Source organism: Hirundo rustica, chromosome 3, assembly GCF_015227805.2.
Source record: "Hirundo rustica isolate bHirRus1 chromosome 3, bHirRus1.pri.v3, whole genome shotgun sequence".
NCBI classification, from domain to species: Eukaryota; Metazoa; Chordata; class Aves; order Passeriformes; family Hirundinidae; genus Hirundo; species Hirundo rustica.
In genome coordinates this window covers 95,008,346-95,022,455 of record NC_053452.1, presented here as the reverse complement: position 1 = coordinate 95,022,455, position 14,110 = coordinate 95,008,346, and the positions used below count along the sequence as shown (strand labels likewise).

Here is a 14,110-nt window from a genome sequence, read left to right as displayed (position 1 = left end):
TGTGCTTCACTATGCTGAGATGAATCCAGCAAATATGACATAGCTATGCATCACTACTAACTGAATTTCTAGTAAATATTACAGCTAAAATCACTGCTAGAATTTTTTGTCTGGTAACTTATACGCCTCATATAAGATAGGATGGTGCTTTCACATATTACCTCCGTGATGAGAGTATGACAGATGAAACTAGACAAGGAGGGGCTAAAAAAGCATGGCAAAACATGAGCAGAGTGCAAAAGAGTTTTAATATTGAAGAAATAAACTTGAAATAGCAAGTGATCTGATAAGAACAGCTGCAAGTTTCCTCACTCTAAGCAGGAATAATTAACTGCACCAGTACATGTCCACTGCACAGTCAAGGAGGTTGTTTGGGATCACAAGCTAAATAAGTATGACATCTGTATACTGTATTTATGTACAGAACTATCAAAACAAATGGCACTCATAGCAAAATGAATAAAAAGAGCTTGGTTTGCAAGTTGTCGCATTTTCTTCTGGCATTATTAAGCCCTATTATGGAGACTTGTAATCAGACACATGTGTTGCATTTCATGGAAGTTATAAATAAGGTAACAGTTGATCAGATGTCTAAAGTCTTTCAATTCCTGATTTTCATTGAAAGTCTAAAAAGGTGAGACTCTGGAAAAAGAAAGGCATAGAAAATATAATGATTAGCCTGAACGAGAATGGACTGAGGGCAGATAGAATTTGATGAATGATGTTGCAAAAACCAACCAAATTAAAACAAACAAAGAAACAAAACACCACGAAGGGTAAAATTGCAGCAAAAAGAGTAAAAGGGATCAGATTAGGAGGCATTTCCAATGGTGAGGATTATAAAGCATGGAAATAGATTGCCTAGGGAGGACTATCATAAAATTCTTTAACAAAAGGTTAAACAAAAATATCTTTTAGGAAGAGTGCTAATATTGCTTTGTAGCAGACTGAAGGACAAAATGATCTCCCTAAGATCCATGTTATGGTATTTTTCAGATCTTATTCAGCTTGTGTCTGCCATAAGAATTGATTAGTGCAAAAATTCACAGATCAAATAGAAACCAACTGGATAATATATAGAGGGAAGACAATCAATAATCAGTGGCATACATTTTTTTAAATAAAGTCATATATTGAATACTTAAAATAGTTTCCTTATTTTTCCAATTTAATACTGTTATCTTTTTTTCCTATTTCACTTACTCCTATGGAAATAGTTTAATTTTTACTAATGAATTACAAGGGTAGATTAGAAAACTGAGGAGTTCTGTATATATATAAAACAGAAATGATTGCTGAAAATTTTGGATCTACACATTGTTTTTAAAGTTATTTCTTTAGTTAAGTTAGTTTTACCTTAAAATAAAAACATAATAGAACAGATTACTGATTGGCAATGTAATAGAAAAGAAAGCTAAAATTTACATTCATAGAGAGTGTATTAATCCCCATCCTAAAATTATCATCTCTTACAGTTTATTATGTTCAGCTGTACTTGTATACAATGCATGTTCTTACCAAAGGCTTCTGGTGTCCTTATGACTATTCTGAAGTTACCTTGGTCACAAAAAGAAGTCCCAGTTCTTGCTGCAACAATATTAGATGGGATAGATTGTAAAGGTATATGACCAATGATGGCAACCTAAGTGGTCTTAGAAGAGAATTTCTATAGTTGCAGAGCATCATAATAAGAATTAACTTAGAAGAAAATCTCTCTTGAGAAGAAGAAAAGTTAAAAATTATTTTCTCTTCACAAAGAAAACAAGTAGAAAGAATTCTGCCTACCATTGCATTGCTGCAAAGCTGGGATAATGCAAGTTTTTGCTGGAAGATGCCTAGTTTTCTTCCTCCACATGCTCCTCCTGCAAGGCTTATGACAGTCCTCATGCTCTTCTTACTGTGCTCAGATCTAACAGCAGAGCTAAACCAACAGAAAGCAGAGCCCCTTAGAGACCAAGCAGTTTACTACTGGCTTTACCTCCCTGAACTAGCTCATTGAAATGCGGGGATAATAGTATATTAAGAGTAAAAATGTACAAAGGAATAATTCCTTGAGCAATATACTTAATATATTTTCAGAGAACACAAAGGACTAATGTTAATGTAATGCACAGTTTTATATTCAAGTGATACATTTATTTTTTGGTCTTATTTCCTAGATTTTCCCAAACTGTGGGAGATAACTAGAAACTTTTTTTTTTATGCCAAACATGCACAATTTGATTTTTAACTCAGTGTAAGTAGCTTAGAGGAGACTGAATCTGTAGTCTGGTAAAGCTGTTGCTGCTTCAGCTGTGTGCCCCAAGTCCAACCAGCAGTGAGGCTGAGCATGTATTATCAGTAGGTCCATACACAAATATATGTATATAACACGTGTATATCCCCAGAGCTGGCCACACAGAACAACACAGGCAGACATGATCAGGTCTCACATCAACACCAAGAACACCAGTGCCTCATCTTTTACGATCAAGGTCTGGTAGTGGGAAATGTGTGGAAGTACCATGTGGATCCCTGCAGGAGCTTGTCTCAGACACTTGGTACACTTGTAAGATGCCCCTGTATCCCAGTCTTGCCAATTATTGGCATCTGGACATGTGAGACCCAGCAGCTGCAGGTTCACATCAGCTACTGTTAGAGACCCCTTTACTCACCCCTCCATCTCCTTCCATTCTTCCCCAATCCTCCACCCACACTATACATCCCATAGTATCTGTCCTTGGACACACAGCCCATCTTTAATGTTGTCCTGGATCCTCTCTCTCCCCAAATTCCTCATCCCTAGAGACATCTATGCATATGCACGTACCAGCAGTAGATGGTTGTTCCGTACACTCTGTGTCTCTCCAGAAATATCTGGGACTCTCCAGCCCTCTAAAAGCCAGACGCTCATGCAGTATTGCTCTAAAAAATACAGTCCCCTCCTAGCTGCCTGGCCATGTTGCCTACTCACCAGCCCTGGAATTGCCTTAATCTTTTGACTTCTAAAAACAAAAATAATATTAACAACATGCACATACTCTCCCTCTCTCTCGCTGATAGAGTGGATTAAATATCTTGTACTGCAAAATTTTCCCACAGCCAATATAGAAGTCAAAGAGAAAAATTTTCAAGCCCAAGAGGTCACTATATAGTCAAGGTTTTCAATAAAATATCTATACATAATAGTTCAACCATAAGACTTTTACATCTCTAAAGAGATGGGGATCTCAGATTTTAGATGGCAAGAGAATCTTTGGCATCCATGAGGTGTTGCAAACCTTATTGTAAGTCAAAGAACTCCTTAGATCAAAAGGACTTGTTTTCTGGAATTATGAACATAGATGTACCATTGTGTAAATCTAGTTAGACATATTCTTGTTGAGTGACAAGTACCTTTTGAATGTATCTGATCACTGCTTCTCTGAACATCATGAAGCCAAACAAAAAACTCATTAATTAAACAAGTCTTTGCAGTTCTTTAGACAATACAGTGTTATCAGTTTTTCTAACCTAACAGACTGAATAAACCAGGAATAGTAAAAAACACCAAAAAAACCCAAACAAACAAACAAACAAAAAACCCGCTCCAACAATAAGGCATGCTTTTTCTGCAGTAGCAGCTAGAGTTAGCAGCTGAGTTTTAACACAGTGATCACATTATTGCAGTGGTTAGTCACCATACAGTGGCTTTTAGTGGTATTAGGTAGGGCATTGTAATACTTCATGATGTGAATACAAGAGGTAAACAATACTTTGGAGAAAAACATTCTTGTCCAAATATAACCTTCAGTATAATGACTAAATAATATTACTTTTAGTTATTTGGGGAACAGTGAATGAGTGTATGCTGAACAGCAGTTTGCACCTGATGAACTGAATTGTTAAAATACAGCAAGTATCATAGAAATATTGCAGTAATATCATGCATGTAATAGTAATATTATAGTATTATTCAAGTCATAATAAACTGAAAAATGTTCAGAAATAAAGAGGGGAAGTACGAACTTACTGCTTAAGTGCATGCACTGGGGACGGTTGAATTCTTATTTCTTTAAGAAACCCAAGGCACTATGACTTTGGGATGGCTGTCTGAGTTTATGTTTTTCAATTTTGGTCTGATTCCTCATGCTATCTTCCACTTTCTCCCCAGCTGAATCCTGTCCCTGTAGCTACCATTCAAAGAGGACAGAGTATTCCTAAGGCTCACCTAGCTGCTGATGCTTGATTATTCGTTGAACTTTTGTGCTGTGGTCTGATCTTTACTAACTTCAGTGCTTTGGAACCACCCTCACTGCCAGACAGTTAAAAGGATCCTCTTTATGCTGGTTTTTTTTTTATTTCTGTGTCATGTTTATCACATATCTTTTGTGACCTGGATTGCATCTGTTTTTAAAGTCTCCCATTTACACTTAAATCTGTTAAGTTCATGTGATTTCCTTTCTGTTTTGCTCCTCCATTATTCTTTTTCTGAAATAATTAAGCCCCATGTTTTCAATCTGTTATTGTTTCCAAATAATAGAATCTGCTTCAGAAATTTTAAAGGTCTTCTTCAATTGTAATGATTAGCAGAAATATAAAAAGCTGTTCATTTAATTGTTCATTTAATTTTGTCATAAATACAAGCAAAGTTAAATCTAATCTTCAATCTTGGGACTGAATAAATGAGCAAGACAGGATTGAATTTTATATTATTAATATGTTAATTATAAAGTCATTGCTCATAAAAATCTAAGTTTTAACCATTAAAATTAATGATTTTAATCCAATATTCAGATATAGGCTACTATGAGAATCTTTACAGAGTAATAAACAGAGTAAAAGGAGGCTTTTGTCCTTTAAAAGTAATATTGTAGGTTTTGCAGCACATTAATATACCTTTATTATCCTTCTATTATAGTAAAGCAACCCATAAAACAATTTTTTCTGAATTTCATTTGTCCTTTTTTGCTTGCTTTTTTAATATTTCTATTACCTACATCCTTGATTGTAATGTAAGTTTACTACTAAGGAAAAAAAAAAATCACTGCTCTAGATGTTATAAAATCTTTACATCTGTACAATACTATATGGTTTGATAAGTGCACTGCCTAAAGCATTTTTCAATGACACCAGTGTTTTTGAAAGAATCATTTAATGCCATTTTTTCAGATTGCTTTCGCCATTCAGTAAAAAGCAGAGATTATTAATATATCTTCTATGTAATGCATGACTAGTCTAGCACAAGACTAGACAAGTAAATGGCATCTGTAACGTGAAAAATGCACATACCAGTTATCAAAAGCAAATGGGTGACTGAAATCTTGTTGTGCTAAGGCTACACACAATTAATACACAGAACATTTTTTACAATCTCAAACAAAACTATTTTACTTTTTGTACTAGTGAAAAGTATGTAACAAGTGGGAAAAAAAGTATGCAGGGAAATAGGCATAATCAATGCATGCTCCAATATGTTTGTTCTTGCTCTTCTCCAGTCAGTGCCTCCACAAGATAGTAAGGGTCTGTCCACAATATAAACTTTTTCAAGCCATGTACAAAGCTCCATATAAATCACATCCTGTCAGGTCAAACTAGAATCAATTCTGAAAGTTCTGCTTCTAGCAAGCATTGAGAGTTGATTTGGACTCAAGCATGTCCTCCAACATACAACTATTTCTACAGATTAGAAACTGATTTTAGTGCAACTTGAAACAAACAAACAAACAAACAACCTGGTGACAACCAAATGGGCTTAATTCTCAAGTAAACAGTCATCATATACTTACATTGGTTTAACTTGGAGTATTTAAAACAAATACATGCCAAAACAACCTCTCAGGAGATCAGAATCACATATTTACACCCAAACCTTACCAGCAAGATGCAGAGCCTGAGGTATCCAAAACCTAAAAGCTGGTAATTGCCTTACCATGCTACCAAAGCTGGTGGTTAGAAAAATGCTGCTAACAAGGCTTTCTGAAATTATATATGAATCAAGTCAGATTCAGTAAACCTCATGTACCTCACAGGCAGCCTCACATCACTGATTCAACTGTAGAGTTACAGAACTTGAAGGGAAGGAGGTAGCTAAAAAAAATTATCAAGCGGCAGAAAGAGCTGTAACAAAGTTTGTATTCACAACCCTAAAAAATAGAAAAAAAAAAAAATTACTGAAGGAATTACTGAGATGAGAACACATAGTAGCTCAGAAATTCAAGGAGTGAAGCATCAACATGGAAAGGGATGAAATTCTAAAGCAGAAATATAAAGTGCAAGAATTCAACTCATCAGGAAGAAACAGAATCTTCCCCTCCTGACTAATACCTGCCTCACTGAGAGAGATTTCTTGCGTTTCTTATTGGCAGGGTCGAAAATTTTAGCCTAGTGAAACTTAAAATTTCAGCTGTTTTGTTTGTGCTTTAGAAGCAGATAATTACTTTGCACATCTATGTTGCAAATATCTCACTCATTGAGGATCCTCAATGCCAAAAGATGTCCAACTGTATGTCTTGGAGAAAAATAGAGATGTATCTCTTTTCTACAGCAAAGTACTGCAGCTGACAAAATATTGAAATGTTACCTCACAATTTGGCATAGAAGAATATTACTTCAAAACAATAGAAAAAGTAAAGAGAAATTTCAAAGAAAAAATTTTCAAGTTACTGACAATCTTACTTTCAGCTTGCTGATACTGACTTACCTATTTTTATATAAGCAAGTCAAAATTATATGTGTTCATATATATGTATTTGTATAATTAATATTTTAGTAGTATACTCTTCAGTCAGTTGAACAGTAATCGTTTAGATAAAACACTAAAAAGACAGAAGCATATTTGCTTATACCTGAAGCCCAAGATGGACTTTGTTTAACACTGGTAAAGAATGCAGGTATCTTTGTTATAGGTTGAGAGGTTTCCGCTGTTTGTTCTGGACAAGAACCATTGGGCATAGGGGGTAAACTTAAAATGGGATGAAAGGGGACATCGGCGTAGTCTTGTGTGTCAAATAAGGATCCTCCTTGTTCTGCACATGAAATTTTATAATCACGACAGGGTTACATCAGTCCCTCCTATGGAACTTAAATTGAAAAAAAAAGTCATTCCATGAGATGCTCAGTGTCCAACACAGTTGAGAGTTTTTCTGAGAGATCCAGGCTGGTCAAAATCACACAGACTTGTTTTCTTTCTAATAAAGGAGAAGCACACATTTGACCTCCATAATCATTCTGACTTTGATAGCAGGAGTATCATGAGTTTTGACAAATTTCTTTCAATTTGGCTAGGAAGACAAAAAACTCAAAACAGGCTGTTATTTGAGCATATCTAACAGCCAAAAGAGGGAAATATTTTCTACTTTCCCTTTCAATGATACACATTGAGCTCTAATGGAGAGGACAAAGACCTCTGAATCCACATAAACAGATTTCCTGTTTCATTGTCTAAATCAACCAAAACAATTAATTATGTCACAGTATTTAAATATATTAAAAATGTATTACACATTTTTAATGTCTGTATATCATCTATAACTTATATGCTGCTCTGTATATGTGTAAATGTACATATATATACGTTACTAAAAATTCATGGTTCACCACTTACTTCCACATCATACATGCATCCAAGACTAGAAATATGGCTGAAAACTGTTACTGAGCAAATTTATTTGGTTTTTATGCTTATGTTTTCTTCCTCTAGCATACCTTCTACTCCATGCATTCTCTTGATCAGACTTGCAAAATAAATTTGATTAAAAAAATCACACAGATTTCTGATTTCTGTGAAAAATGAAAATTACTGATATGAATGTATTGTACAATCACTGTTACATGCAAGAAAATGGTTGTCACAAAATTGACAGCAGAAGAGTTTCTGTTATTTTATCAGTGTCCTAAACTAAAGAAACACTGACACTGGACAGAATTTTGATCTTATAGTTACCAAAGTAGAACCCCTATGTTTGTGGGTATTTCTGCACATAGAAACTGGGGAAAAATTGCTACCTTCGGTATTCAGATTTACTTTCTTTGGTGTTTTAAATTGGCATAAAATGGACTGAAATCCTTTATAAGTATGTGCCATATTTTTAACAGTCAGCAGGTGAAATGAATGAATTAGGTGAAACTAATACAGGTTTATGTCTACCCATCTTTCTAATTCAGGTCTTTATTAGAAACCTGGGTCATCAAAAATTTCTGCCTTGACTGCAAAAAGAGCAAGGAGCTAAAATATTTCAGTAGAGAATAAGGTGCCAAGTTTGGCGGGTCAGCCAGAGAACAAGAGAAGCTGCTGCTTGGTGTAAACTAGTTTATTACATGGCTAGATCAGTCTCGCAAAGGCAGGGTGTTAGAGTCCATGCCAGCAGGCAAAAGCTTTCTAGCAGAGTCCTCATGTCCCAAACAGAAGCAGCAGCATCAATCTCAATGCAATTCATTGTATTCATAAATCATCTGTTAGCTACAAACACGATTCCTGTCTTTTTGCACCTACCCCGGTCTAACACTGTTGTGCGACAATGGTCACCATTTCTTACACAAGGCCTACACACATTCAGCCTATCTATTCTATCTAGCAGTGTTAGCAATGCTTTGTTATGTTCATATTATGTCTAGGACTTAGTTAACTTTGTAAAAGGTAATACTACTGAATTTTAAACTGGACTTTAGGGCTTTTCTATTAACTAATACAGTCTCTTATTTGCACTTAAAGCATATTTTTACTTACCTAAAAGTAGAACTTACATTGCCACTTCATGTCTGTGTGACTTTATGTATCTCAGTTTCTCCGAGGGTTTCAAACCAAACCATGCATTCCTTTCAGCCTTTAAGCCTGTGTACACAGGGTCCTAGGAGAGTTCTATGTGGTTTCCAACAATAATACAAGCTGATCCCCTCATCAATGCCTTAACGTAAAATGCTAGAGTGATTATACTGCCTTAATTCAGGTCCTATAACAAATGGTCTGACCTTTCATAGATATAAGAATCTGGAACTAAATATAAATTAAAAATATAAAACTTTTTCCTTTGTTGTTTTGCTCAGGCCATTTAGTTGCTATTAAATTACTGTTTTTAAAGAAAAGACTGAGCAGTATAATTATGAACATTATGGAACAGAACCTAAAAGACTTTAGATACTGGTATGTTAATTTTTTCTGCTGTGCAGGTGGTAGAGGGCATAATGTCTGCCTCAAAATAATACTTGGAGATAATTAGCCTCATTTTCCTGATCACTGTGCAATTGATATTACTGTGAATATCAACAATGTTTGTATACTAAATAAAACTCTGTTTTTCATTATTGTTGAGCACTAACTGAAGTTGTGAAATTGATTTGCATGTGTAATTTAAATTTAATATTTTTTCTTCACAGCAAACCTTTTTAAATATAAATTTGTGATGCACAACTATTTCCAGTTTGTTTTTGCCTATTGAGCTTTTCAGTAAGGTATTTTAAAATTGTATGAGCTGTATTCATTCATTTACATACCAAAAATGCATAACCCTGACAAGTGAAACCTATCAGAACTACAGAGTCAGAAAATAGAAGACTGAATTCGTATTTGCTGTATAATAACAAAAATGATGCTGTTAAAATTCTGCAAGACCTTGCAGAAATATAATAGCATAGTCTGACTCAATTTACCCCCACACCTCAGTCTTCTGTAGAAATCAACATAAATGCTAGTAACTATGAAAATCACCCATCTCATTTAAAAAACCAAAAACAAACATACAAAAAAAAAAAACCAAAAAACATCAATATACTTTGGATATATATGGCTACTTACATTTATACGCGCAATTTAAAAAGTTAAACTCTTCCCAGGTCATCTGGTTACTAGTATATTGAAAATAAATACTACAATTGCTGATTAATTCACCATACTTTTTATAAATTTATTCAAAAGTAAAATTAATCTAGTTGCACCCAGCCTTTCAATTTACATGCTCCACTTTGATTTCAAATAGGCATGTAAATTAGCAGTGGATAATGGGATAGATATGCAGTGGTGAGATTCAAAGCAGCCTCTCTGAAAAGCCCTTTCCATGCTTGTGCTAAGTCACTGATCCAAATACTGATGAAGCAATGGAAGAACAGTTTGAGGTATCCTTGAGCTGTGGGTCAGTTTCCACAGAGGAAAATGAACAATAATAAATTTTCCATAAAATCTGGAATAAGAAAACTTTGTGAATTATTTACATAGTTGTATTCTAAATATATTCACAAATGATTGGGCTGGATTTTCAGAAGTGGAGAAGAGGGGAAACATTTTGATAAACAAACTAATCACATCTGTCAAAAAAATTCTGTTAACATAATTCATAGTACTTATTTAAAAATTCTGTACAAATTTTTGAACGTATTATGGATGAATCCAAACACAAATTATTTGGCCAGCAGCATAAAATGAGTAAATCACAGACATACATAGTTGCCAAACATTTCAAAAGAAAAATACAAAGTGAATTATTCAGAAAATTTGACTCAACTTGTTTCAAGCCCAGACTGGTAGTGTCCAGAATGTGTGATCATGCAAAGGGAAAGAAATGTGATTTTTTAAAAAATGAACATTTTAATTCCGTGATTATATTATTCTTCTTAATCTAGGTACTTGAAAATCTTATTCAAAAGTTAAAGAAATATATGTAATTTGTAAAATATATGTAATTTATGAAATGTGAGGCCATCTGTATATCAATACAGGCAGAATAATCATCCCTTTTTGTGCCTGTGAGGAGACATTAGCCATGAGTCAAATCTAGTCATATGTCCACTCTGTTGTCTAAGTCATAGGAATACACTGTTGTATTTGAGCTTCTTTTTCAGTCTCCTTTGACAGCAAACATAGAGAAAATAAAACAGTCTTAGAAGAACAGTGTTTCATATGGATACTGTTAAATTGGTGTTATATATGTTTCAGTCCTCCATAACTGATGCAGAGTTCAAAATTTTCTTGAAAATGACAGTTCAAGTGCCTATTAGCCCCACTACCTTCTGTTAGGACTGATGTACAAGTTAACCCAAGATTGCTTATCGAGAAATAACCTGTTCCTCACCACCCTGTTGTTCACCAAACAAGGAGTCCTGTTCATTGCTGAAAATGAAAGTCTCAACCAGAAGATTAATCAATCTGACATTAACAGAATACAAGGTGGTGTTTTTTAAGAAAATGTGAATTACATTAATTATCTTCCTTTGATTAATTCAAAGTTTATTATGTATATTCTATAAAAATTGACACAATTATTCCAATTATTCTTAGCAATAATTACATGATAAAGGACTTTTCTGAAATGAATATGCCTGGTGCAGTATAGCTATTGTGTGGAATAATGGAATAAAAACTAGGGTATTTAGATAAATAATTGCATTCAATGCTCACTAAAACCATATAATAATAATAATTTAAAAAAACCCCAAACAAACAGAAAGCAAAAAAAAAAAACCACCCCAAAAAATTCATAGCTTTGATCAGAAGCCATAGAGTGAGTGACAGGAACTATATATACTGGCAATTAGTTATTCAAAAGGGTCAATTCTATTTTTCTCTTAAGGAGGCGGAATAGATATATATGAAGCATCTTAATTCAATATGCCATTATTGAATTAACTAATATAATTGCTCCTTCGTAAATCTAAAATTATAGAACTCATCTTTGAATTGTTTTTGAAGTACCCTATCTCACCTTCAGAACAGTCATCAGTTGCTACCAGCTTTGCCAGAAAGACAAGAAGAGATCAGATTCTCATGAGTACTTTTCTTTAGATACAAATGGTACTAAGGATACATGCAAAGTGTTATGTTTTGTACCTAGACAAACCAGTTAAGTACATTTTTGCCTTTTTTTTCCCTGAAAAAAAAAATAATGTTCACAAAAAGAGTGAAACACATGTCATGTGGACATTTCACAAGATTACCAGTAGTGTAACAATTAGATATTTTCTAATGATAAAATATACCTAATTGTCTCAGTATTTTCTTGTGAATTTGGGTTTGGTTACTACATGAACCAGGTTTTTCCACTACAAAGATAATCAAAATTATCAGTGTTGTATATCATTATCAGTTGGCAGCCTATGTTACTACCAGAAATGAAGATTAATTCTACCAGCACATAAACAACATTTTTGGTCCACTTTCAAAAAGTATTGCTGCCTGAAATTTATGTGGGAAAACCAGTCATGCTTGCCAAGTATCATATGCTGGATTTACTTGCCAGATGAGATGCCAAATTCAAGAGAGCATTATTTCAATCTCCCTTCAGCCACTGCAGCTGGCATTCTCTGTTCTACTGTCCTCAGGAAACACATGACAGCAATTGTAGCATCCATATTTTTAATGTTGGTTCTAGCTTAAAATGCAACAACAAATTGTCAGATTCTTATTTGTCTTCTTTTCATAGGTTAACTAATAGTTTGATAGTAGTATGTGGAGACACATATTCATCTCCTTTTCTTGCAGTATATTATCTGTACCTTCATTTTATGTTGCTATGTCTGAGACTCATCACTGGTGGTCTGAGACCAATCACAGTTGATGCTCTCACATCAGCCTTCTCATTAACCACCAAAAATGAACATTATAAGCTTGAAAAATTTTCTTGATGACTCACCTTTGTCTGCTTTTTCTAAAATTCTAGAGACAGGAATTTTAAGAAAACTGGAGAAGGACTAACAGCACAGTCAAGATCAGTGTCAGTGTTGCCTGAATACACAGCATTTGTCAAAACAGTGTTTGATTTAATCAAGAGTGTCGCAGCAGCCCTCTTATTAGAGGGTAAAAATGAGCTGAGGCACAGGCTTCTTGTTAAACACAGCATAAAAAGGATCCTGGTTTATTTCTCTTCACAGCTTAGTCATCTTATCACTCCAGCTATTCATATTCACTGACTGGCTGCAGCAAGCTCCTACTGTAGGTTTCCGTTGCAGCCTCTGACTGCTGGTTATTTCCTGTTAAACTATGACTGCCTGTATTAGCTTGTAGAGTCTGAATGCAGGCATTTATCTAGCTAGACTGTGACTGCAGGTTCCAACAACAGGCTCTAACTGCAGACCCAGACTGACCTCACAGTAGTGATTGACCCCAGGATTACGCTTCATGAGTCTCTGCTTCACACCCCACAAACTTCCTCTTCCATGATTTTGTCTCACTCATCCTTATTGGATATAGCTGTTACTCAACAGGGGTGAGGCTGAATTGGGTAATTAACATAGCTGTTACTAATTAGGGGCGAGGTCACTTGTATTCCCTGCTACAAAGAGAAGAGCATACATGAGGACTAGTGAGTCCCACAGACAATGGTAATTCAATAAAGTATGGTATGACAGGATAATGAATCTATGCAGTTCCATCCAGTTTCCTTGGTGTTAAGTTTTATAAGTATATGTAAGCATGAACCTATGTACTTAAATAAGCAAAAACCACTGCACTGAAAACACATCATGGCAGAATTGGAAAGCCCTGTTAACACTCTTCATATGCTCTCAGTGGACAGAACATTTTCATTTCAATTCTCATTTGCAAAATCACCAAGTCAGCTGGTTTTAAAAAGTTAATGTGAAAATGAAAGTTCTTAAAATTACTTTTTAATGTTCTATATTGGCATGGGCTAACCGTATGGGGCTATTGGGTACTGTTTATCACTTGCTTCATTTCCATTACAATACAATTGCAACAGCAAATCCGTGCACCTTGCAGTTCAAAAAGATATATTTTTTTTCCTTCATAATAACTAGATATGTTTATTAAGTTTTCATTTCACTGCATTATAATAAGCTTCACAAATACACAACCAAGATAGAGTTACCTTAACAACCCTGTCATTTCAATTTTTCACACATTTCCATTGTGGTGCCTTCTATCTCACTGAAGTTTCAACTCATTAGCTGACTGCCATAAACTATTACTCTGTAGCATTGCTCAGTCTTTAAAAAAATATAAAACAGAACAAAAAGAAAAGAGAAATTGCCTACAGCCACTTTCAGACTCTTAGTGTCTACAAATTATGTTGGTTCATTAGCCCAAAGGGCATTTAAAAGGAACCCCTTCCAACAACAGTAACAACAACAACAAAAAAAAACATCCAACAAGGAAACCATTCATGGACATTCTATTTTCAGGATCCAAACTAAAGGTATCACAAAA

General features: G+C 34.6%; 1 long non-coding RNA gene across 2 annotated transcripts; it reads right to left on the bottom strand.

The window, feature by feature from the left end:
• Positions 1-266: 266 nt before the first annotated feature.
• LOC120750951 (uncharacterized) lies at positions 267-13,106 on the bottom strand. 2 transcript variants are annotated; one of them, XR_005700216.1, is made up of 5 exons: positions 13,030-13,106; positions 2,810-2,872; positions 1,786-1,921; positions 1,519-1,587; positions 267-642 (listed from the first exon to the last, which is right to left on the bottom strand). It is a non-coding gene; the product is annotated as an uncharacterized LOC120750951 (long non-coding RNA). The 2 variants fall into 2 exon arrangements; XR_009207686.1 differs by lacking the exon at positions 13,030-13,106 and adding an exon at positions 5,984-6,092.
• Positions 13,107-14,110: the final 1,004 nt, after the last annotated feature.